Consider the following 26,828-nt stretch of genomic DNA (forward strand, 5'->3'; position numbering starts at 1 on the left):
ATTTAACTTGAGTAATTTTTCTAAAAGTCTACCTGCATTGCTTTGTAAAATTTAAAATAATTACTTTATGGAATATTGTAGTTAATAATAATAATAATAGTTGTATATCAAATATTAAACTTTAAGTAGGAACCGAAATGAATTCTGCCGCTATAAAAGGCGATGGCAAATTGCGTGGGTTACAGGTTTTGTTCCCAATTCCTTTTAAATTTTGTATAGTTCCTGAAATTAAACTGAGATTAATCTTTAGAACGTCATTGATGTTAATACCCGAATACTCTATACTTGGCCTCCACGTCATTGACGGAGTTTCGACCGGAATTTGAAATTTTATAACTATTGTAAGTGAACCATCTCTACATTCAAGACTTTAAGTCAGTATGTGGTCTAAGGGGCTACTCTCTTCGAATAGAATTATTTTACGTTTAGCGTGTTATTTATTGTTGAGTTACGACCATAATAATAATCTTTGAGAGTGTATAATAATTTAAATCATAATAACATTCAAGCACTGAAAGTGTTAATAATTTCAGTCATGCTTATATGGTTACATTAAGAGCGTTTATGTTTAATTCAAAATATATTAGTTTTATGTATTGCAAAAATCTAGTGTTTCCATAAAAACAAATAAAAGGACAAGTGTAAAACGATATCGTTATTTAATAAATTGCATTTTGTGTAACTTATTCTCTGTAGCTACACTTTAGATAAATTCAATGTCGAGCGATCTGAATCATAAAACTAAAATATTTTTTAAACGATATCTTTGATGATTTTACAGGTTAAAAGAGTTTTGGACATTTACAATTTCTAAATTTTACACAAAACACTGCTTTATTTTAGTAAAGATTGCTTTCGAACCTTTAATAGTATTACTTAATTATATATTTATTAAATGAATGGAATAATTATTAATATTATTACTGTATGTAACTAACGAACAGTATTGCAGTGTTCAATGAATTAAACGTTAAGAAATAGAAATATATGAGGGGAGAGAGAGAGAGAGAGAGAGAGAGAGAGAGAGAGAGAGAGAGAGAGAGAGAGAGAGAGAGAGAGAGAGATATTGGTCTTTCGTGATACAGGGAACAATAGTATAGAGAAATACCGCTAGTGGTTGCGCAACGTTCCTTGTGTTAGTTCGTTCGTGATTCAACAGATCACATCATTGTCGCTTGAACTCGGGTAGATTCCACTCCAGTAAAGAAAAAATATTAGTCACCTAATTACATTCTAAAATCAACAGTACAACCGTATCATTTGTGAAACGTATTTGAAGCAAACGGTACACCTTTTTCTTTAAAGTCATTTCGAGTCTTCGTAATTTATGGAATTCCATACTAATTATTGCATTAGTTTTTGCTATATTTGGAGATAATTCAAATATTTTACATCCAATTACTTCATCAGGAGTAAAGCTCGTGTCGGAGAACATGAAACAATTAGGTTTGTATAAGAAAAATAGCGGATAAATCAACTTCTAGTATGTTTACATATTGAAATTTTTATAGAAATGATCTTTGACAAATACATGAGAATGGATAAAAGACACGTTTTAGGTAATAAACAATGATCTATTCTTTTTGATGGACTATTGAGAAGTATTGAACCTCAATCACAGAACTATTGCGCAACGTGACGGGCAAAGCAATCAGGTGTACATGTTGCTTTGCTGATTAAAATTGAAGCCATCACGCCACTTAGCATGTCCACTGAAATTGCGGCATGAACTGTTGTCAGCATATGAACACGTCATAAAAGTAAATATTTATGTCTTTATCACCCGTCTTTTCTGTTTTAAATACTGCATGTATGCCATGGATTGCGATCTTTATTAACTATAAAAGCGTTTTATCAGAAACAATTTAATAACCTCTGATTACAAAACTCATAGATTTCTGAACCACCAAAAGAAAACGTTTTACTATGCATTTATATTGTATCACTATGATATGAATTTTATTCACTATAATATATATTGGACTTACCTTATATTCAAAGCGTTAAGGATAAATCGAGTTCTGAAACAAAACAATTCCAAATTTAGTAACGGTTTGGATTTATATTAATAAATCTGGCTGTAATTGTATTGTACGGTATATAAAAAGAAGTTGAACTGCGTATTGGCTGAGCGCTAGCGAATACTTTTACATTGCTCTTGGTGGTTACAATTATGTAAAAGATGCAATAGAAGTAAAATTTTAAAAATGAGTAGAGATGTATGATATTTTAACATGCATCATAGTAACACATGGAGCGTACTGAAATGAGCTAGACTTTAAATTTTGTATGCAACCTCAGCGAAACCTGTTTAGCTGCACGTGTAGCGTGCTCCTACCCTATTATAAATTATTAAATCACACTCTATTTTAATAATTGTACTAAACGAATTGTAATTGTAGATAACTAAAACTGATTTAGGTTTAGATTAATTATAATTTAAATAATAATTATAAAAGAAACAGAAGCGAGCAGAATCCAACAGAACGTAACACAAAAGTTAGAGACCAACAGGAGACTATGTGCCAAATTTCAGTCTTATAGGAGTTATTTCTACCAAGAGTTATAGACATCCTAGCTAAAGAAGGACATACGGACGGTCAACGGTGTTGTCCCTTAAGAATGCCCTGTTTGATATGTAAAAAAAATAGTTAATACTGTAGTTGCCAAAATATAAAAATAGTTATCTATATTTTATAGGTAAAATACGTATGGATATTAATTTTCAAAAAGTTTGTAGTAGTTTCCAAATCTATATGAATATATATAATACTTATATATAACAAAAAATCCTGCACATACTAGAAATATTATTTACTTCGATAAATTATATTATTTCGCAAAAAATACTGCACAAAATGATAAAACACTCGTATAAAAGAATTACGCCACTGATATTGTTAGGCTTGTGGGTTATTAAGCTTTAAAGAATTATTGAAATAAACTGCTAGTAGTCTTTAGTATAACAAAACAAGTGAAAACTACATCTATCACTACATATTTGTGTATTAATTTTATTTTTATAGCTGTTCGTTGTCTTGATTTTCAAGTACGGTCTTAACAGCAATGTGTTTGTAATTTTACCTTATTTATTAAGATTTAAATTTTATATTTTATAAGGGTAAATCTAGATTTAAATGTAAATACAGTTTAATAATACGATAAGAAGGGTATGTTAACCACCAAAGTATCTCTTATATAAATACGAAATCCTGTTGATAGTAAAACATTTTAGTATTGTATTTGTATTAATATAGTATTTAAATTTGTTTTCATAATAAGATCTTTGAAATTGGTTTAAGTTTAAAACAGTGCAGTAAAGCGTGATGATATGTATGATAATGATAATATGATATTTACATAATTACTTACATTTTAATGAAAATATAATTTTTTGCTTGCTTCCGTAAAAATAAAAGGTAGTGATTTAAGATTTGTTATTCATTGAAAACGGATTTACCTTAAACTGTTGTACCTTAAAACCATTTTATGTCTGATTTAAATAAGTTTTATATTTTGAGTTGGTAAATAAAATATTTTTATTTTATACGCAATATAAAATGAATTTAGTTCAAAAGTAACAATAAAGATAGGAGAGAACTTCACTGCAGTTAATTTACTCAGAACAGAAATGCATGCAATGCACCATAGTTGGGTCTCCTCACAGGTCACGAAACCTACCCTGATAAATCCAAACATCAGAGAAGCATCACTGGCGCTGATACGCTGATAATGCACGCTACTCTGCCCTTGCCACTCAAGCCTTGATTGAACATGCACCCCGTTCAACACCTTTAGCTTATCTGTTAGCTTTCAACCATGCTCTAGTGTCGTATATACTTGTCATCCAATAAGCTCTCTAATATAGCTTACGATTACTACCCTGATAATGCCAAACATCACAAGAACACCCCTGGTGCTGATAAGTTGATAGTATTGGTACTCTGCCCTTTCCACTCAAGTCTTGATCGAACATGCACTGCGCTTATCATCTTCAGCTTATCTGTTTGAATTTCAATCTTGCTCTTGTATCGTATATAATTATCATGCAATAAACACTAAAAAATATATCATGATAACTCCCGTTATAATGCCAACCATCAGAGGAACATCCCAGGCGCTGATAGGCTATTAATATTTTGCCCTTGACTTTCGAGCCTGGATTGAACATGCATCTCGCTAAACACGTTTAGCTTATCTGTTAGCATTTATATCTAGGTCGACAATGATTTAGAAAGAAAATGACTTTATTTTATTTAGTGACTGGGTTAAACTGCAACTCGATTTCACATTTCATGACACATAAAACACAGTTTTCAAAATAACACTTATGTTATGATATGATGGAGCTGTATATAAGTTTCTACTGTGAGGAGTTCTACATTGCGACCTCATCTCGTCGAGTTCGGAATAGGGCACCTTTCCAGAGGATCAATTACCGTGTATACGCTACCAGATTTCCTCTATCCAAACATAACCAGCTTCGGTGAGAATATTGTTAACTAATAATTTAGTTATGATTCCGAAAGTTCCCTAACTACAATCATGGGCCTAGAGCGATCTACATACTTTGACATCCGGCCGACTCTAGACGATAGTGCACGACTCTACACCACATCCACCATGGCAGTTTGCCTATCATAGCCAAGAATGAGCCTACCAGAACCTCCAGGAGTATTTCAGATAGTAGGAGGCTCCCATTGTTAAAGTTATGACAAATTGGTCGACCCAGCTGGCTATCGTGCTCGGAGACACTGATAGATTACGCGCCAAATTCAAATCTATAGTGACACTCCCCGTAACATTAGGTACGTATCTCTTCCTAGTTCACGATTAAGAAGGTAAGAGGTGAGTAGGCTGAATATTATATCAGGTTTTGTGCACGTAGGAGCATTTTAAATCAATATTTATGATGTCACAGCTGAATATATAGGTTATATTTCCAGTGCCATAGTTGAGATTTGTATTTTTCCGATGATGAAAATACTCATACGTAAGACTGCAGGATTAAGAAACCTACTTCGTTAAAACAGTGACCACGTTTGTCTTATTGCATAAAGTGAGAGAATACATAAATTTTTATCTTAAAGCGTTAACTTTAATTATAAATTATAAAAAGTGCCATAGTTGAGTGAGCCTTGTTGTCTCGTTCAATAAAACATATCTAGTCTACATTCGTAGGATTGAGAAACCTATAACGGTCAATAAATACCATTTTCCGGTATATTGAAGGTATTATTAACAAGTTCATGCAACTCCTCAACATAATATTTATACAAGTCTTGATTTTTTCCGAACTGTACTGTGGGAAAACTTTCTTACGGAGGAATATTAGGCTTATTGCTTTGTTTATTCTCAAGCCGCTGTAAAATGACAAGTGGAAGTAATGACACAATTTTAAAGAAAAAATCGGTTTCAAATGTTTTATTTGAAAATGTTTACAGATGCTTGGATATTTTAAATTTGGCACTTGATCAATCTAGAGTATAAGTTACGTAGTTGTATATGTATTATATTGCTGATCAAGGACTGTACCCACAGCTGTTTAGAGTCTTTTAAATTTGTATTATAAGTTATTTTTCAAAATTATAATTATTTCAGGAAATAATTCAGATTTTTTTCTTTGTGAAAAATTTTCTTTTGGCCTCAAAGAATATTTAACAAAAAGAGTTATCCAAAAAGGTCCATCCGTTCTATAGATACCAACACATTTATATTTATAAAATTGGTAAGACACTTCATTAAGTGTATGCAAACCTCTATTATTACGTAATAAATGGAATGGTTTTGAGTGACGAAGGAATATTTAGGAGTTGATAGCTGCATAAATTTGTTGTAACAAACACGTGTCATGTATTGAATGTGTACATGTATTTATTTCTTCATAATAGTAATGGAGGTAAACATTGGATCAGATAGTGTTAACATTTTTTTATTGTAAATTAAACAAGAAAGTACAATACAACCCACAACATATACTCTAGAACAGTTTATTTTGTTCGTTATAAGTAACTTACAAAAGAATTATAATTGCCAATTTCCAGTAACTTTTGAGTTGCGATAAATTTAAGAAAAATAGCATTTCAAGAATATTTTGGTAATAAGGAAAGTGCATAAGAATTAAGACACCCAATATAGGTATATTCCTTATTAAAGAAGAAGCTTATATAGAACCAGAGCTTTACATATAGAACACAAATTATGTCCAGCACAGATGACTGGTATCAAAGGACAACTTAGTTCACTAATATCACAGCTAGAAACGAGCCTTATATTTACCTCTTCTTTACCCGTCTAAAGTCACATATCAGCGAGTAAACACATTGGTCAAGAAATAATTGGTTTAGTATGATTTATGTTTAAGTTTAAATACTATATTAAAATTATGAAAAATATTCAGGATTATGAAGTTACAGATATATTAGGCTGAAACATTGTCTCCATCTTTAAACCAATACCAAGATGGAGACGCACTAGCATTCTGTATAAGAATGTTTCTTTCTATCAATACTTTTTTATAATTTTATACTGGAACCTCACGCTATACATCTGCCTATCCGACCCTAACACCCTTAGTACTAAAATTATCTCTTCTTGTTCTTACTTGATATATTCGTCTTTGTTTACATGTTTTAGAATATCCTAAACTCCGTATTTAATAGATTCACTTAGTATTTTCATATCTCATTTTCATATTTAGTACATTTCAATGCTCTTCGGTAGACTGAGTATATCATCTATTGTGCATCATGACATTTGATACAAAAGTTTATTTTCTTATAAGCATATTCTTAGCCATTATCCAATACTCTCTATTATGTATAGTTTACTTCCACCAGCATCTCGTCATCCCCATGCACCCTTGTATATGTATTTTCATTTAAACAATTTAACATATACTTCCTTGTTAATTTTACACTAGGTTATATTTCTTACGTCACTTTTGCTTTTCATTCTTCTTTCTCGAATTCCGCATTCACATCACAAATCATTCTGCCAGTTTTGTTGCTCGCGTCCCATTGCGGATCAGTGTTCTCTTACTAGTTTCTGATATTTGTCCTCCAGGATAAGTTGTATCTTATACTACTGGTCCTTCTTACTTTTAGTTACAACTCCGTTGGTTTAACTATTCTCTTCCTATTTCTTTACCTCCTTACAATATATAACTAATCGTATTCTTATTAACGGATGTCGGCTACTTTTGGTGGAAGAATCCACTCTTTCATTTCTGTCCTCTTTTACACTCTACTAGCCTGCTATCTGTCTTTTGTGTCATACAATTATTCACAGTCGCTCCCACTACCACTAGCAGTATTTTTTTTCTATTTTACTTTTCCTGTAAGGCTTTTTTCTTTCTTATTATAAAACTTATTTCCAGATCACTTCTATAGGCATATCTAAAGAATTTAAGTGAGGCTAAATGATATTTACAACATTATAGTCTGTATTGATAAGTTTTAAAGTGAAGCCTTCGCATGTTTTTAGCCTCTTCTGATTTAGCCTTTCTCTCCTATTTTCATTTACAATATATTGAACTAAACTATCCATTCAGAAAGAATGATAACGCCCTGATTAAGTGTGTCGATTAACCCACTTTCTGTCTTCGCCTTTTGTTGCTCAGATCTCACAGCTTCTTATTTAGTAATATCCTGTCTTTCACTTCCTTCTTCCTTTTCAACTCAAGCCTTTTTGACTTCTCCAGCATTACATTATTTTGCTACTTTCTCGGCCTTTACTACTAAAAATTATTAACTAGGCAACTAAAATCTTCCAGCTTACTTTAGAATTTTTTTTCCCCTGCAATGGGCTGATAACGCCAAACATTGCTTTTCATTTATTTCTTTAAATTTATTAGTCTTTATAGAACCAATAATACATACTGGTATTATAGTGGAAAAATAAATGTTTTAATCATTTTAACCATTAATCATTATGTAAATATAAAAGAAACAAATTTTAAATCAGAACTATTAGATAAATAATACTAAATTGAACATAACAGGAGAACAAATGTGTCCCTAAGTTTTTGTTGTTTTTTCAAAAGTGAAAATTATTAAAGCTGAATATTAAAGTTACCTCTCTAAAATTTGTAACATCTCTCAGGGTATTGTAAGAAAAAAATTATTTTAGGTGATATATTTTAAAACATTAGATCAAACAGCTGGGCAAAGAATATAACTGACTATAAATAAAATTTTAATAAATATCTCCAATAAGTATAAGTACAATTTAAAATAAACACATAGTATATGATATTGCAGATTTTAAGCTTGTGAGGGTAAACTTCAATCATATCAGTTCTATTTACGTACCTAAAGTCTACGGAGTAATGTCTGAATTCCGGTGGAGTATAAATACAGAGCAAGGACACCACCTACAAATGTCCTATAAATTACATTGACCCTTTTACTTATAACGCTCTTTTTTGTAGCATGTAATAGTGTTATATAGATGTAATACCCAAGGACTGGCAGTCAGATTACTTTGTATTGGTGGGATACTGTTGGGTGTTTTGCAAATATATTTGAACTCATTTTTTTGTAGTATAAAAACCAATAATACCATGACAACTTATATATGGTTTTATTTATAAACATACGTGAAAATGGATATCTTCACCAAAAAAATATTTTCTATAATATCTTGTACGTAGTACCAACCATAAAAAAACTTGTCACCACCCCTGGCGTATTAAAATATTGTACTTGAAATACACAATTTTAAGAGAGAAAATCTTCTATACTGTGCCATTGGCAACCCGCCTTCTATCTCACCTTGTGTTGGTTGCATTGCGTTGAATTATGGCTTAGGCAATGTTTCAAGATCGATTTTGCAGGCGTTTAGTGCCATATAATATTGGTTTAGATTTGATTGTAATACGTTATATGCCAAAAAAATTGTATTGTGATTTTTAAAGTAGAGTGAAAGGTTGACGTTTAACAATAACGTCATGGCTATGAATACATTAATCAAGGTAATCTGCTTTTATGCGCTATTGTAGATGTGACATAATTTTTCCCCTCTTAAAATAGTGTCTTTTAAGTACAATATATTATTATATGTCTGTTTTGTTTCAGTTTTATTATTTAGTGATAGAATTATGTAACTTATGTTCTATAATTGCAATCATCCTTGCTAAAGGTACACAAAGCCAGAGGTAACATTAATGTTAAACAATAACCTTGTGAAATAACTATATAAATGCAGATCAAAGGCTGTGTGTTGACTGCTACGTAATTAGCGGCCAGCACACACATGGCTGTATTGACAGTTAGGTTTCCTTTGTTGTTTAACGGCCGGAAATGGCAATCGGTTCAGCCTAATAAGATCTCGAAGCTAACACAATGACACAAAACACGTAAAACACACACATACAAACACAAACACACGCGCGCGCGCGTACGCAAGCATAGACCTTCAATCACGTCTAACATGGATGTATTGGAAATTTTGAAATAGCGGGTTATATTTGTTATGTCTTATTTGGGGAACCTAAGAATATTTACAATTATATTGTGAGTATAATAAATTTTTCAATATTTGTTTTTATAAGACATCACAAACATTTACGAAAATAACTGAAATTTAATAAGAGTATAGTTATTTCTATGTTCTACACAGTAGTATATAGCCCTTTAGACATGCACATTTGAAAATATAAAAGTACAGGAATTTTGTTAATTAGCTGTATGTATAAATAAAAATAAAAATAAATCAATTAATTAGCTGGCTGACCGTATAAAGAAAATCACTCGAAAAATCAGTTTGCCTTTTCGCAAAATATCTCAAAAACGAATTGACTCAAACACTTGAAAGTTTGCCTGAAGCCTCATTTTTATATAAGAAACACTGATTTCCATGATGGTGCATGTGACTCCTTTGGATTTGGCTAGGCGTTAGCGAATATATTTATATTGGTTTTATGTGTAACATGAAGGCAACGAGAAAATAACAGAATAAAAAACTTTTTAAACAAACTGAACAATATCATAATATGTTTTACATGTCAAATTTTAGTTCATAGTGGTGAAAGAAACAATTAAGTGGAAACTCAATGTTATAAATTGGTGGCACGATTTAACTTCAGCGCACTCTTCCGTAACACTACGTATGTAGCTCAACGAAACTTAGCATCTGAATATTGTTACAAAACCTACCCTAAGAAATAAAAGTATGAATATACCATGTGCCAAAATTTTTTAAGAAAGCCTTCATCTGTAATCCTTTTATTTTGCATAAAACTTAATTTCCACATAGGAAAGGATGATGTATATGATGACGCACGTTTAACCATGGAATTGGCTGAGCTTTATTGAAGACTAATATCAGAAGCCTGACACGGTTTCTTTTTGTCTAGTGGATTGATTACACATTTCTTTCCTGTTTGAGTATGTACGAGTATATTCACAGGAAACTTCACTATGGAACTGAGCTATAGATTTGAAATGTGGGAAGCAAATAAGGTGAAGTCCGTTACACGACACATGGTGTGGCGTAGTCCTACTATGTAATAACTTTTACCACCACTCTTATGAGTTCTGCTGCGTAAGTTATCAGATGATGTGATAAGACAACTAAGGGAGCCCCAAGGGAGAAATAAAGTCCTCAAAATAGCAAGTTATGAGGTAACAGATGTTGTTTTTATTTGGATAAAACAAGTTTCTTATCATATACGCTCGTGACTTGCCTAATTTTCTTTACGAAGGACACAACCATTCTATATTACATAACTGTGGAAGTGGATGTGCTGATTGATGCAAGTAGTGGTTATGGGCGGCTCCTCTGATGTAATAATAGGCAGGATCCTTTTGATCTTTAACCTGATGAGTGTTTCAGTATATCAGACATCTTCATTAGATGTTACTACAGCGATATGTGCAAGTCCCTCGGCACTTGTGAGTTTCTAACTAAACAGAAATCGTGTTGTAATACATTTTATCTTCTCAAATATTATATGAAAATAGGTACGAATACTGCAGACAACGTTAAAATGTCTTGCTAACATTTAAAACAAACTTCAAATGTATAGCTCAGTCATGAGCCCTTTCTTGGTATTCTCGTATTTTTTCCGATAGTTAAGCTACAAAATGTATTTATTCAGGGATTTTCTTTTTGTGATCAATGTGTCTTCCGATCATATGTTAGTTTGGTTATTTAAGAGCATATGTGACAGATACGGCCAAATACAAAATAATTAAATCGGAAAACGTAAGGGCTCTGTGGTGTAATGTTAGCACATTCACCCGGCAAGTGAGAGATCCAGGTTCGAGTCCCGGCGGAGCAAGTACTTTTTGTGATTCAATGTTTATTGAATGTATATGAATATATATATATATATATATATATATATATATATATATATATATATAAACTTCCCACAAAAACACAAGGAAATTACTTCTGATATTTTACATAACTCGTGGCACATTTTTTTGTATCTTGAGTATTTTTGGGTAACAAGTATTTGTTCTTAGTTATATTTCAACAAACACAATTTATAGGAATTGTAATGCTAGAGAAAGTCTGTAAACCGCCAATGCTGTAAACCTCAAGGCCAAACCGCCGTCCATCAACATCAACTGTGGTCACTGTTTGAAGGTCACAGTTGGGACCAAGGATCTTGAAGCTAATTTGAGACCACTTTGAAGTTACAATTTCCTGTAACTTGTGCAATCCTATTTCTCTTGCGATTGAGTTGAGTTTAGATTACTTAAATTAAGAAAGCTCTTACTATAAGTAAATCAGTCAAAGTAACATAAGCACACAAACCTCTTAACATCTTTATTATAATCATCAGATAAATCATGTTTGTTATAAACAACGACTGTCTAGAGTTTAGTTTGAATATTTTAGTATCTTGTAAAGCTAGTTCCTCTCAAAACTGAGCTGTATTATATTTGTGTTCGACTGGCAGTTTGCTTGTATTTCGATGTGTGCTTTACAAAGCTGGACGTGGTTACTCCTGACATCAAACATTTGCTGTACCTCTACATGAACAACAGAAGTGTAATGCTGTGATTGGTGCAGTTCGGAACACATTTAACAGCACTGTTTAACTTGTTTAAAGCATCTATAAATATTTTATAAATAGGAACATTTTAGAAACGTTATAAAAATTAAATAGTTACGGATCAGTTGAAAAATGGGAATTCAAAAAGGTGGTTTTTATAGTTTTAGACGGAACATAGCACACAAAAAGTTATTTCTGTGACGATAACTCAAAATTTACCTACACAAAAATAATTAAACTAACAAATGTAGACCATTATGTTTCTATCGTGATGTTAGTTTGACCTCTAGACGGACTTTTTAGATATATGTCCGATATATTTTAAATTTACTTTTGGGAGCCTAAAGTTAAAAGCGTATGGTATCCCTCCAAGACGTATTAACGAATATGTTTAAAACACTGCATAAAAATCACATCGAAAATACTAAAATACTTGAGTTTCGTTTTGTTATTTGTTATTTATAACTTAAGGGTTAAATACTGAATATTGTCAAACTTTAACACTGAACTTATTGAAATACAATACGTTATTTATTAATAAATATAATTTATTACCTTCCTCCAAGGAAACTCCCCCATTAATTTGGTAAAAGTGAAGTTTTTTTAATACGAAAGGCACGAAATAATGAATGTTTATATTGTTTTATATGGAAAACTTGTATTTATAATATATTTTCGACGCATTAAAAATAACTACTTCATAATACACCAATAGCGTAAAACTGCTGAGCCGTCTCAATGATGTCCAATAACAATGAATATAAAATTTATTTGATGCTGATATTACAACTAATGAGTAATTTTTGTGATTCAAAGTTAAATGAAATTAAATCCGGCTATTGCCATTTATAGGCCTACAAATTCAGTTAATGCAAATAAAGGTCGTTTGAAAGGTATATTGTCTTCCGATCATATATTACTTTGGTTATTTAAACGCGTATGTTAAACATACGGCCAAATACAAAATAAACACATTGTAAAAAGTAAGGGCTCTGTGGTGTTGTGGTAGCACATTCACCCGACAAGTGAGAGATCCGGGTTCGAGTTCCGACGGAGCAAGTACTTTTTGTGATTCATTGTTTATTGAAATTATATATATATATATATATATATATATATATATATATATATATATATATATATATATATTAATGGAATGGAAATTATGTCGCAGGACTGACCGACAGATGTGAATACTTTCCTAGTAAAAATCCTAATTACTAGATTGTAATTTTTGTCATTTTCAAGTAATATGAGAGACAATGAGATATTAACATTTTATATTAATTTCATACATAATATTTGTTTTATTTTTATAATATCACTCACTTACAAAGTAATAAATGTTTATACACTTTATTTATTGTCGTTTATATTAGTTTCTTTAATTTGGTCAGTATTCTTTTAACTAAAATTTGGCACTTCCGAAATAATTACTTCTTTTCAATTGCTAAAATAAGAAACAAAAAGCCTGGAATACAATCTTGTACATTATGTAAATACAGCGTCTATTGTTTTTCTATATCTCGGTGTACTTATGTTATTGTCAATTTTTAGTTTTGAGGATTCCTTAGCAGAGCTTGTATTACAATCTCATCTTAACACAAAGTACCAAACACAACCCGGTATTCCGGTTAATCCTGTAAGGGAATATAAGGTAAGTCCCAAAATAACTGAGTAAATGTTATTATTGTGATCACGAGAGACTAATTTTCTTACAAGATTAAATTAAATTACGTCTTTGATACCCAAAAAATACTTTATGAATGAATTATTTTTAATCCTTTTTTAAAATCCCAATAGGTCGAAACTAGTTGTGTATGGAATAAGCATTAATATTAACTATGCTGAAATTTAATTTACAGTCCGGTGATCTTTAAATACTGCTATCAAATTATGCAGTAATTTAACCAATGTTATGTCGGATTCACGAATAAATAAATTAGTAGCTAATAGATTTATTCAAACCAATATTTTACCGTATATTTTTGTCTCTGTGCATCGATTGTTTTACATCGGAAGTTTTTTGTGTCTTAAAGTTAACATAGCTACTAATAGCAGAGTCTGTATAGATTTTTTAAATTTTAACATGTTCAAAGTTGGAACTGATGTAACTTAACCTGAAACAATCCATAACCAATAAAAGTCTGCAGAAGCAGGATCCATTTAGATATTTTGGAAAATATTTTTGTCAATAATAATATGAGTAAACTGATCGAACAGTTTGAAAATAAATTGTAAAACACTCCTAAATTAGAGAAGCTTTTCGTAATTTTCCTTATCATATATAATGTTGTATGTGATTGTGGTTTGTATTTCCCCTTTAATCTCTGTAAACGAATTTTCACTAACGTAAACTTTTGATAGTTCAGATTAGATGTTTATAGAAAGGTTTGTTTAAGTTTCGGTTAAGCTCTCATTCTACTTTGAAAGCATGTGGAAAACATAAATATGCGTAACGTTTCGTGACGAGAAAAGGAAATTTTTTTCTTATGCAACACATACATCCGTACAGTAACCTCTCACTAGCAAGCCTGGATTCAATGAACACGCACGCCGTTCACTAATACGCTGGACTCATTAGCATGTCGTTTTGCCATTGAACGGAGAAATGCCACGAAATAAAAATAGCCTCGGTAGTCCCTCACCTAGCAGCTACAGAGCGACCATATGTAATGCGTGACATTCCGTGAGGCGAAACGAAAGTTTTCCCCCCGTGCAAATCATACATCCATAGCTCGTCAAAAGAAGTAGTCTCTTCAAAAAGATACGAACAAATATTACAATGATCTGTTTGTATCGTTTAACCAATAGTAAGTTCTGTGAAATATTTAATTATCATTTGAGCACGTTTCAAAAATATATGCTAATGAGCACAAAAGTTCCGTGAGAGGGACATAACATTTTTAGAATGATATACAGTATAATCTATGCATTACGTTTATGCCTTCAGTCGAAGTAACATGTAATCGGAGCATTTAGGCGTAATCGAGGAATAGACAGCAAGACGAGTGATTAGCTTGATCTCAATTTCTTTGGCCAGTATAAAACATCATAAATATACACTTTTTTAGCGTAAGATCAAGTTTAATTTAAACATGTTTTCATAACCAATATAATTTCTTAGTTTTAGGTGTGGCAAATTCTCATTTTGTATTATTAAATAAAACGATATTAAAAAAAATAGTACAACATGCTAATAAAAAATGTAAATTTTAATTGATTGGTGTAGCAAATAAATATTAAGTGTACGCATGATCAAATTATTTTCTCTTTTAGTGTTTATTATTATTAAATAGTAATTATATTATGTACAGTGTAGTCTATATATTTTACGATAAATTGTACTGTGAGTAGTACTAGTAATGCTGATGGAATCCTTAATTATATTCTTTTTGTACAGTTTTATATGATTTATCATTCATTTCAGATTAGCACTAAGCAGTTTGAATGTATCATTTTAATTCTTTAAGCAGAATTAATCGACCAATATTAATATTCAGTGTCGTTTAAATACAAATTACGTTATAGACAATTAATTATACTTGCTAGACTCACGTGATGGTGGCATCTATTTGTGTAATGGGTCACTAATTAACTATGAAACCGCTTGTGTTTTGTATTGTGACAAACGTAACCACTGATCTCACTTTATACCCCTGATAAATAAATAAAATAACTTCAAAGTCTTCACAATAAATTACAATGTTTTTTTATACTTTAAACCATAAGAACAACTTTGATCTCATTTGTTTACCAAACCGAAATTACTATTTTTTATCAATCTTCGACTGCATGTTATACGTGATATAAATAAATATATAATTATGATATTGCTGTTTTTGCTATAGCTGGAGAGTTATAGAAACATATTTATCTCCATAATATATAAAACTAAGTGAATTTGAAATAAATATTTAAATTCTAAGACTCCTATACATAAATTCATATTTAATTCATAATACATAGTCATGTTTCATTTTACTAGTATATTAAATATACAGTATAGTATATATACACACACGTAAAAACATAACACTGCATATACTGAAGCTATTATGAACGCACATGACGCTAGAACGAGTAGTAAACTATGAACCAATATCAGTAAGGCTTACTAGCCAAGTACAACATTTATATAGAAAACATCGATAACGAACGCCGGACCTGCTTAAGCTATGTACGCTACCAATATATCTGCACTGCCATGTTGTCTTCACTACCAATATATATCCCTTACCATGCTATCTTCGGTACCAGTTAAAATTTAATATGCGCTACCAAGTTAATCCGCTAACAATATATATGCACTACCAAGCTATCGTCACTAACAATCTATCTACGCTACCAAACTGTCTGCGCCACCTAGCTATTTTCGCTACTAATCTATCTACGCTGCCAAGCTATCTTCGATACCAATATATCTGCTACTAAGCTATCTTCACTACCAATCTATCTGCGCCAACAAGGTATCTTCGCAACCAATCTATCTGCGCCAACAAGGTATCTTCGCAACCAAACTTTCTGCGCTACCAAGCTATTGTCGCTGCTAATCTATCTACGCTGCCAAGCTATTTTTGTTACCAATCTAACTACGCTACCAAGCTATCTTCGCTACCAATTTATTTACGTTATCAAGTCTTCGCTACCAAGCTATCTTGGCTATTAATCTCTCTAGCTACCAGGCTATATTAGTCTCGTGAATATCATGGTGTTATTTAGCCTCAGGTTATTAGCCCAATAACGGCTAAATTATATGCTAAAAATGTAATACTACAATAATTGTTATTATATATTTGTTCTATAATAAAATAATTGAGTACAAGGAGTCTTATTATTTATTAAAATAAGTTAATTTTTTAAATCTGTATATCAGAATTAGACGACTACAACTCGAACTAGGTTTGCTTTAAAATTTAATTACGCAATCATATAACTTGTGCGCTCTTGCAGTTAACGTCTTTTTAAGGACGATTTGCGTTCACGCCTTCAATGAAGGTAACAGTAATCGGGGCATTTAGGCATAATCGAGGAAAGGACAGAATGTTTTAAAAGTTTTTAAGTGATTCGACGTCACGAATATGTTATTTAAAACATAATAATAAGTATATAAATTTAAAAATTAAACACATTGTTATAATAACTATTTTGACATTGATCTGATTTTCTTGGGAAATTCAATTTTTTGAGCTTTCGGGTCTGGTATCCCGAGATCTGCTCTGAGGATTCAAGACAGTGACTGTCCGTTCCAGCCTGTTAGTAGAATATTTCAGAAGATGACGACCACTATGACCTTATGTGTATACATATTAGTCAGTATTTTATCAATAAATTTCTTGAGTTTTGTGCTGGATAAGAGTGAACTATGGGATATTTACATACTACCTAAGATATTTTAATTGACTTTGAACACAATGTCCTTTTCCGATTTCCCCCCATAGGCTAAAAGAATTAGGGCTATATTTGGATTTCATTGTAATAGTGCATTCCCGTATAATGAGACGGAAATAATATAGCGTTGTACAATCATGCGATACTGGAGCTATTCGTACGACTGTAGTGAATCAACAATAGAATGTTATTGCTAAAGTGAGATAAAAATATATTCAATTAAGTAATACCAGTAAATGAAAAAAGAATACAATGATATCACTATCACTGTCACTAATAATTAATTTCTTAGTAAATGAAGCGCGAAATGGCAAATGATAGATAAGTGCTTTTCTTTAAACGTTATCTTCTGGAATACAAAGTACAAAACACAGTGAGCAATGAATGAGTTACGTATGCCTGTCAAGGTTCATTGTGATAAGGAGGTCGGTGTGGTGACATTTGACCTTCTAGGGTCCTTATCACTTCCGCCTCGTCCTCCTGGGAGCTGGTCTATATAACACAGTACAGCAATCCTGGCGTCATCATCTTCCAATAACCTATCGAGGTCATATCTTTCCATTGTATTTTGTTTTTAGTAGCAAGGTCATATTAATTACGCGTACATTATGAACATGTTTAATTTTACAACCAGGCAACAAAACCAATTATAGGTCTCAGTACAAATTGTATGTTCTGAGCGTTAGCGAAACCTATCACTTTAGGGGTGGAACATTTTCAGTTCTGTCTCTCTGTCTGTCTGTCCATACGATATCTAAGAAATTAACAGATCTCTAGATGACCTCTTAAATTTTATATGAAGCTCCATTTCTTTATAGGTAATATTAACTTGTCAATGGGATTTGGCTGAGCATTAGCAAAATGCTTGCATTAGTTTTTAATAACCGTGACTGTACAAATATAGAATTAGAATAAATAAATTAGTAAATAAAGTGAGTGAAATAACACGATATTTGTATATAAAACCACGTTTAATCTAACCACACCCTACCCTAAAACCATACATAATATTTGTAACTTGGTACTCGACTTTTGTTGTTTAAACCACTATAAAACACAGCGCAATGAAAAGGCCATGTATTATGTGGAAAGACATCTAGAGAAACATTTTATTTTTAGACTTAAAATTTGGTTGAAGCTTGTTTTGAGAGTGGAAAAACTGTGAAGATAACAGCATTTTTCCGGACACTTGCAGTGATTCAGTGAGCAAAAATCAGAAACATCAAGTTCAGAGATCTGCATTCTTATATGTTCTCACGTGAATAACTAACCTAACACAAACATATTTTTTCTTGGATTGTAGTTATGTATTAGGTTACTTATTCACTAAAAGGAGAGATCAGTTTTCAGACCTCAAAACAGTGCTATTGATTTTTTTAGTAAACATATAGTTAGGCTGAGCGACATTGAACCCTTTCACTAAGTTAACTGGCAAAATTTCTCTTTTGTCTGGTGGATCATGTAAAAATTTCTCTTTTGTGTGTATGTCTGTCTATATAATATATATCTGCTGTCAGGACATATTGAGAATGAAATGATTATAGACAAAATAATGCATCCAACCTAAACGAAGCTTGCTACTAGACACGTGTTGTAGCATACTCCTATCTACCTTGTTACACAAAGCTAATTAAACTAACTGTCTTAAGAGAAAAAGAGGCCATACACATTATAACCTAAAACTTTAGAACTTTTTTACAATAAGAATAAAGGACTGAATTTAGAATAAATTAACCGTCTTTATTTAGGTTAAAAACATTTATTACATTATTATTCTAAAGTAGTTTACAGTATTTTGAGTATTTTTTAAATACTTTACTGACAAAAACAGTAAGTTGTATACAACGTCAAACAGAATAAACTAGTAAAGGACAAGATAGTAATATGGTTTACCAAATGTTTTTGTACTATAACTTGTGCCACTATGTATTTATATCTGTAATTATATAAAATGGGCCTTTAATTTTTTGCTAACTCGTGTTCATTGTACCACGCAAAAAATCGTATTATTACAGGTATGAAGCTGTTAAAAAAGCTCCTTTAACTGTCCATATACAACAAAGATGGTACAAACTTTATTAGAATTTAAACAATTTTTTGTTTTAAATCTACTTTGGTACAATAAATACAAATGTATACAATTGTCCGGATTAATGTCAGAACCGATCGGGTGTTAAATAATGATTTCCTGTGTGGTATTGCCGTTCTATTTTATTAAATAATATATAAACTCAACCGATTTAATATTTGCCTTGTACCAGAAAACTGTTACAGAGACCTAGAGGATAGTAACTGTTTATTTTTAACAACAGTATAATATAAATAATACAACCATAGTGACAATTGTTTTACTACACATACAGAAAAATTAATGTTTGCTAGTTGAAAACTATTAAGTAAATTGTATTTATGTTGCAGTTAGTCTGTTTGAAAGTAATTAATTTTGAAATTTAGTATTAAGATTTATAAATATTTATTTTAATAATTTTTTTATGGACATGTGGTTTCTTATACTGCAGACGGTTAAAAGTTTTTGGTGTAAAACTTTCTAATATAAAGATAAATGATTTATTTTGGAACTTATTATAACATGCTAAATATATGTAAATATTCATCCATATATGTAACTATTATTGTAAATTATCCTGTATGATATTGGGGTACCGTTTTCAGAAGAAAAAGATACTTTTGTACTACATTTTCGAGTTTTATCCAACAAGAATTGATTTTGTTAAACGAGTAAATACAAGGAAAACAGTTTTATTAGCGTTACGCGAAGTATTTCGAGTGGAAAAGTTGTTATCGATGGGCAATGCCGGGTTTATATCTAATTCACTGTGTGCGTGCCAAGTTATCTCGGTATACTAAATGATGGTGCCAGCTCTAAGTTATAATCGGCACAGTCACTGGATGCAACTCATGTGGGACCTTGGCTCCTTGTACTGTAAATAGATAGACATAGGCATCTTTATGTGTGGTTAATCTATAGCAGATGGAGTACTAACCTTTCCTCTAGTATGTTCTTGTTGTAGCTGCCATTTGTACTCCACATTAGAACATCCCATGGGATTAAAGGAAAACAATTATGGTTAGTGTTTTAGGCAAATGTAATATCTTTGAAACAAATCAGTCACACCTTTAAACATTCAAATGAATCTATTATATTATGTCCGTATCATATGTATTCATAAATTATTGTTGTAATTAAACTATCACTCACTTATTCTGTTAAAGTTAAGGTATAGTAAGTTAGTTCGTACGCTTGTATTAAGAAAAGCTTTTAATATTCCACTTTGGAAACCTGCAATGGCTCGGAATTACACCAAGTTCGTCCCCATTCACTTAAGAGGGAACGCCAGTCAGCTGAGACCGCGCATCTGAGGCTTCGCTTTTACCACGAGGATAAAGTTCAAAATTCTAAATTGTTTAAGTTGCTATGGTGTTTGCTGATATTTGTATTTTACCTTAAGAAAATGTGTTTTGAAAATAAATTATAATCAGTTAGTATAACAAAATATTGTACTTTTAACAATCCATTAGCATTGAGACACTAAAGTTTCTGAAGTAAAACGTTTATGAATTTCAGACGGGTTTGGTAATTTGGCCCAGCTTTTCGCTGAAGCATACCACTTATTTAGCCGGCACAATTTCTCCTTTATCAGTTTGGAAATTTGTAAATTATTTATTGCGCGATTTCCAGCTTATCTGTCTGTCAGCAGAACATTTAAGGAATGAAATGTGCAATCATAACTTAGAATCTTTCATTCAATCTCGGCGAAGCCTGTTACGCGACACGGGGCTTGACGAACTCTTAAGTAGTTTATATATATATATATATATATATATATATATATATATATATATATATATATAAATTATATGTTTTTAGCTTTCTTTATGACTTTGTTTACAAATGAAATATTTCTACCATTTGAACTATTTTTGTTTTTTAATGAAGTAACAACTTTATTATGACTTTACATACAAAAAGAATATTTATCAAATGGTGGTGATTTTTAAACTGACATGCCAGATTGAACGGAAAATGATCCGGTAACAAATGGTTGAAAACTACTTTTTATCGTAAATCCTACACAAATTAACTTTGTATTGTTTTAAAGGCTATTCCTAATATTTGATTTAAAATATAATTCAGAATTCAGTTTTAAAATGCATAATTCAAATAATATTCGTATTTTAAAATAAATTTTAATTTGATCGTATCGTTAACGGTTCATTAAATTTATAAAAATGGTCGTTACAGTTATAAGGCAGTTTAAGTAAGTAATACTTTCCCGACTTGTTCTTGGAAACGAGTGGATTTTTCAGAGAAAGTATGTAAATATTGTTTGTAACTGTGAATATAGAGAATGTCGACAACAGACTGCGAGTGAGCACATGCAGAGTAGAGTATCCCAAAATTGTCGGGCACAGACTGCGAGTGAGCACATGTCGAGCAGTATATCCTAGTACTGTCTGTAGCTGCGAGTGTAACGTTTGTCGTGCACGGACTGCGAGTGACCACATCCCGGGCAGTATATCCCAGTACTGTCTGTAACTGTGAGTGTAACGTTTGTCGGGCACAGACTGCGAGTGAGCACATGTCGAGCAGTATATCCCAGTACTGTCTGTAGTTGCGAGTGTAACGTTTCTCGGGCACAGACTGCGAGTGAGCACATGTCTAGCAGTATATCCCAGTACTGTCTGTAGCTGCGAGTGTAACGTTTGTCAGGCACAGACTGCCAGTGAGCACATGTCGAGCAGTATATCCCAGTACTGTCTGTAGTTGCGAGTGTAACGTTTCTCGGGCACAGACTGCGAGTGAGCACATGTCTAGCAGTATATTCCAGTACTGTCTGTAGCTGCGAGTGTAACGTTTGTCGGGCACAGACTGCCAGTGAGCACATGTCGAGCAGTATATCCCAGTACTGTCTGTAGCTGCCAGTGTAACGTTTGTCGGGCACAGACTGCGAGTGAGCACATGTCGATGTCGCCAGCAACGGCTCTTTATTGAATCAGCTGCGCCAATCTTGTAGAATTAGTGTCACCATCCGCGCTCTATCCTTGGCACTTTTTACAAAATTTAATAGTGATACATGTACCTAACTGTTGCAATAATATTTATATAGTATGCTGTTTCTGCTCCTAACATTGATACTTTATAGTTGTACCAAAGGAACTAAATAGTATGTAGCTGTAAAATGTTTTATAGAAATCTATTTATAATTATAAAACTAGTACCATAACACTTATTATTGTGTTTGGTAAAATTCGGCATTTAATAGAAGACTATTTTTTTTGTAGTCATCCAAATCATTGAAATAGCGTTGGTGCTATTTTATACATAATGTTCATATAATGGTTATGCTGTATGGAACAGGGCGTTGAAAATTATAAAAATTATAGGCCTACGATTTATACTGAAATAAGCTCTATAGATACAATTTTATTTCATTTCAAAAGTTTTTCTTTGAAAGTGATATATTATCTAGATGGAAAATGATTGCTAAATATCTCTCAAATCACTCTCTAACGCAGCATTCGTGTACTTGTTTGTATCGTAAACAGTGACAAAAAGAGATATGCCTGGTCCCTAAAAGTTGACGCCTTGAACATTGTGACTGTGCCGATGTCACGTACCGCTGTGAAAGGAACTGCTGCAGAGTGATCACGTGAGCTGGGAGTATAAATTCCAGGTGAATGCCTTCCATAACAGCGTACCCAGTGCTCATTCAATTCGAACAACGCCAAATTACATATCTGAATGTCAGAATATTTTTACAGATACTATAAGTAGTGACTGTTTAATTATTTAAATAAAACATGTCCTCATATATAGAAGTCAATGATTGGTATTGTTGACAAGTAAACCCTCATCAGATTATGAAACACCTTCCGAATATCACTGAACGATAGCTAATGTCCGGAAAGTCCTGTTTCTTTCACAATCCTTCCACCGTCAAAAACAAACTTCAAATAACGAATTCCTGAATCAGCTATGTAAGCAGAAATGGCTGTCAGGAGGATATTATGTTATTTATATAGTTAATAATAATAGGTTGAGCTGAAAACTTTAAAATCATTTAATAACAGTGATTTTAAACACGCTTAGTTGAAATATAAATAAGTCGCTAATTAATGAAATGAAATGAAATGAAATATGCCTTTATTTAAGAGGCGGAGTTAGGGCTATTTAGCCCTCTCTACCACTCAACCTCACATAATATACAGATATATGTACAGTGAAAGGTCTTAACTAATAACAAATTTTAAATTAAAATAAATGCTTAAAAATTAACCAAAATATATACATACTATTTAATAATTAAAAATAAAATTTATCAGCTTAATATGTAGAAAAATTCAAACAAAGTTAAATTAAAAACTTAAATTAACAGATTACTTTTTAAAGAATTTCTCGTTATTACTACATTCATTCTCTCAAACACACAGCCCGACCACAAGCAACGCCACGAGCACCGTATTAATCCAGTGTTATAAAATTCAATATTGTAACGTAATCTTCTAAAACTATGCATATTATATAGAAACAACCATTAAAAGTCTGTCTATTTTGCATGTACATTAAAACGTATATTCCATCTTAATCACTACTAAATATACGACCAGTTCTTTAAATATTTTACTTTCCCTACCCACTAAGTATCGAGCGTATCTAAGTAAAATGTTTTGGAAAGATAACGAAAGTCAAATCTTAATGAGTAGAAACTTATGTTAAATTGCATAAGGTCGGTTACATAGAGGTGATTAAAGTAATTATAATCAACCGATTCGATAAATTAAGTAATATCATATTAAAGTTCTGGAAAAACTCAATATTGCTCAGTATTCTTATGATGGAAGAAACAATCAATGCTTGGTGAAACTCGATAACTGCAGACGGCTAAAATGAGGATTCTTATCCCAGTTCACATGGGCTGACATAAGACAGTATGTTTGAAAAAATGAAATTTTCTTAAATGAAATAATTACTTGTTGGTACGATTATGTTGTGAGAAGAATGGGAAGTGGTAGTAAAATTTAAAACTCAAGAGTCACGAGATGCGGAGTAACGTTTACCCACATTACGTACAAAACCTAAATAGTAATTAACAATGAATCTATCTCAACGTCAGTGCGTTTTGAAATAGGTTATTTTATTTTTGAATGGTAATTCTTAGTAACGAAACTAAGTAAGCTATCATATCCATTAAAACAATTATTCTACTTAAAAGTAGTAAAATTTTAATTTAAAATTATGAAAAAGAGACAGACTTTCTTTACACGCCTTATCGCGTAGTGTAAGTATTTTAAAATATAGGACTATAATAATTGTAAAAAGAACATAGCTACCATTTTGATACTAGAAACTTTAGAGTTTGAGCTATAAATCCAGACATTTTTAAATGTAAAGTTACAAAAATAAAGTCAAATATATTTATGACCAAATAATAACGTTCATGTTCACAGTTAAAAGTGAGAGAAGAATTCATAAAATACATACTGTTGGAAAGTAGTTACAGATACCCGTGTTTATACTACAAAATGTAATTTAAAAATTCCGTACGCTGTATTTTTTTACAGAAATCATTCATTAAAAAAATTTTCGGGATTATTTTCAAAGAATAATACATTTTGTTTTAAATTTAAATTATAATCTATTTATATTAAAGATCATCAATATTACATTAATTAATTATAATAGGTGATGTGAAAATAAAGAAAATATTAATAAATCAAGTTAAGTACGTATATAGGCTTATCAGTGAGACGGGGGCAATCTTGAATATCTGCACAGCTAAAAGCCAAATTCAAAACATCTCTGGAGCTTAAGAATACACAATTTCATGAGAAAGAACTATACAAATGCTATTACAAATACGTTAAATACATAAATGTATTAAAAAATTAACTTCAGCTAGAGCTCTCAGTTCTGTATTTTCCATTTTTACATAATTACCTACAGAACTACACGATACATAATACCGTTATAACTCAAAAATTCTACTGGAAGAAAGTGAAATGATATTAAAATTACATTATCTATTGATTTGAGCTATAATATTTAAAATTGCCCAAAAGTCTAAGCAATGAAAGTTTAACTCATATGATTTTATATTGTAAATTTACTCATTTAAAGTCAGAAAAGAATGCGGTAGTAAAATTATATACACTAACAAATTCTACGTTTGACGAATATTATGTGATTACAATACTTAAGCAAACAAAACGTAATAAAGAAAAACACTTTAATAAAACATCATGTAATGTATCCAAACACATTTCACAGCAAATATCGTAAATGACAACGATGAGGTAGAAAGCTAGTGGCTGTTAGATGCATCAAGCAGCTGATTATTAATTAACCGTTAAACATTATTAATAATTCGATTAGTGTATATTAGGTAAGAGATTACGCTTGGTAAACTTTTACTACGTTATTATTTGTTCTAAAATAAATAAACTTGATATTAAAATATGTATAAAACAGTAACCTTTATTTCACTAATTTTATAAATGTATGAAGTACATTTTTCGCTTTTGTGTTAAAGCAGGTTGACCATTTTGATTATCTCCCATATTAAAGTATGAAAGCCTATTTTAACTTTTTTCTGCAGACAGTCTGAATTAGAGCAATAGCTGTACATGTTTAGAATTGTACAAATAATTTTTTTCTCTTTATTAATTACAAAGACAAAATTGATTTGCCAAAAAGACATTGATTGTGACTAAGTTATTTTAACTTCGCAAAACTAATGGAGGAATTTATGAATAAGCTGCATATTTGAATGCTGAAAGCTTAAAAACTGATTGGCAATGTCTACCAAGATTAATTTAACTATTAAAGTTAAATAGCCCTTCTGTGTAAGTTTTCTAAACGAGATATGTCAACATTATTTCACTGCCAGGAAAACAAAAACAATAGCAAAAACACAAATAAAAAGCTGTAAATTTATATTATAACTGAACATCTATAATTTTCTTGAGTTTTAGATTTTAATTCTGAGATATAAAGTATGTACACATAAAAAATTAAATTCTTTATTATTAACCATATATAACAGATTTTCTAAATTTTTTTGATGGAATGTTTGAAAGAATAATAGGATTTGTGACATTTGCAATCGATATATGTTACAAAATGTGTTATAAATGTTACTACGTTCATAGGACTAAAACAAATCCTTTTCGTCAGTTGAGAAAACAATTAATAAATTAGTGTATATTATACACGGTTTTAAAAACTGCAATGTGCGGCAATGGAATGACTCATAAAGCAGAGAGGAAAAAGATAAAGATAAGAAGAAATGAGTCATACCCGAACATTGCTATGAATCTAGACAGGAGGAAATGAATACATGCGTTGTCATCGCAAAGAATGCAAGTGACGAGTAAAGGAAACGAACACGAGAAGTCAAGAGCACAA

The 26,828-nt window shown here is 31.4% G+C and overlaps 1 protein-coding gene across 2 annotated transcripts in view; it reads right to left on the reverse strand.

The window, feature by feature from the left end:
• Nucleotides 1-26,828, reverse strand: part of LOC124359817 (octopamine receptor beta-2R-like) — a 352,308-nt gene that overhangs the window by 271,886 nt on the left and 53,594 nt on the right. For both annotated transcript variants that reach the window (XM_046812873.1, XM_046812872.1), the window contains exon 2: nucleotides 1,989-2,021. The gene's annotated coding sequence lies outside the window, so the exon portion shown is untranslated. The remainder of the gene's footprint in view (nucleotides 1-1,988; nucleotides 2,022-26,828) is intronic.

This window comes from Homalodisca vitripennis, chromosome 4, assembly GCF_021130785.1.
Source record: "Homalodisca vitripennis isolate AUS2020 chromosome 4, UT_GWSS_2.1, whole genome shotgun sequence".
In the NCBI taxonomy this organism is placed as follows: domain Eukaryota; kingdom Metazoa; phylum Arthropoda; class Insecta; order Hemiptera; family Cicadellidae; genus Homalodisca; species Homalodisca vitripennis.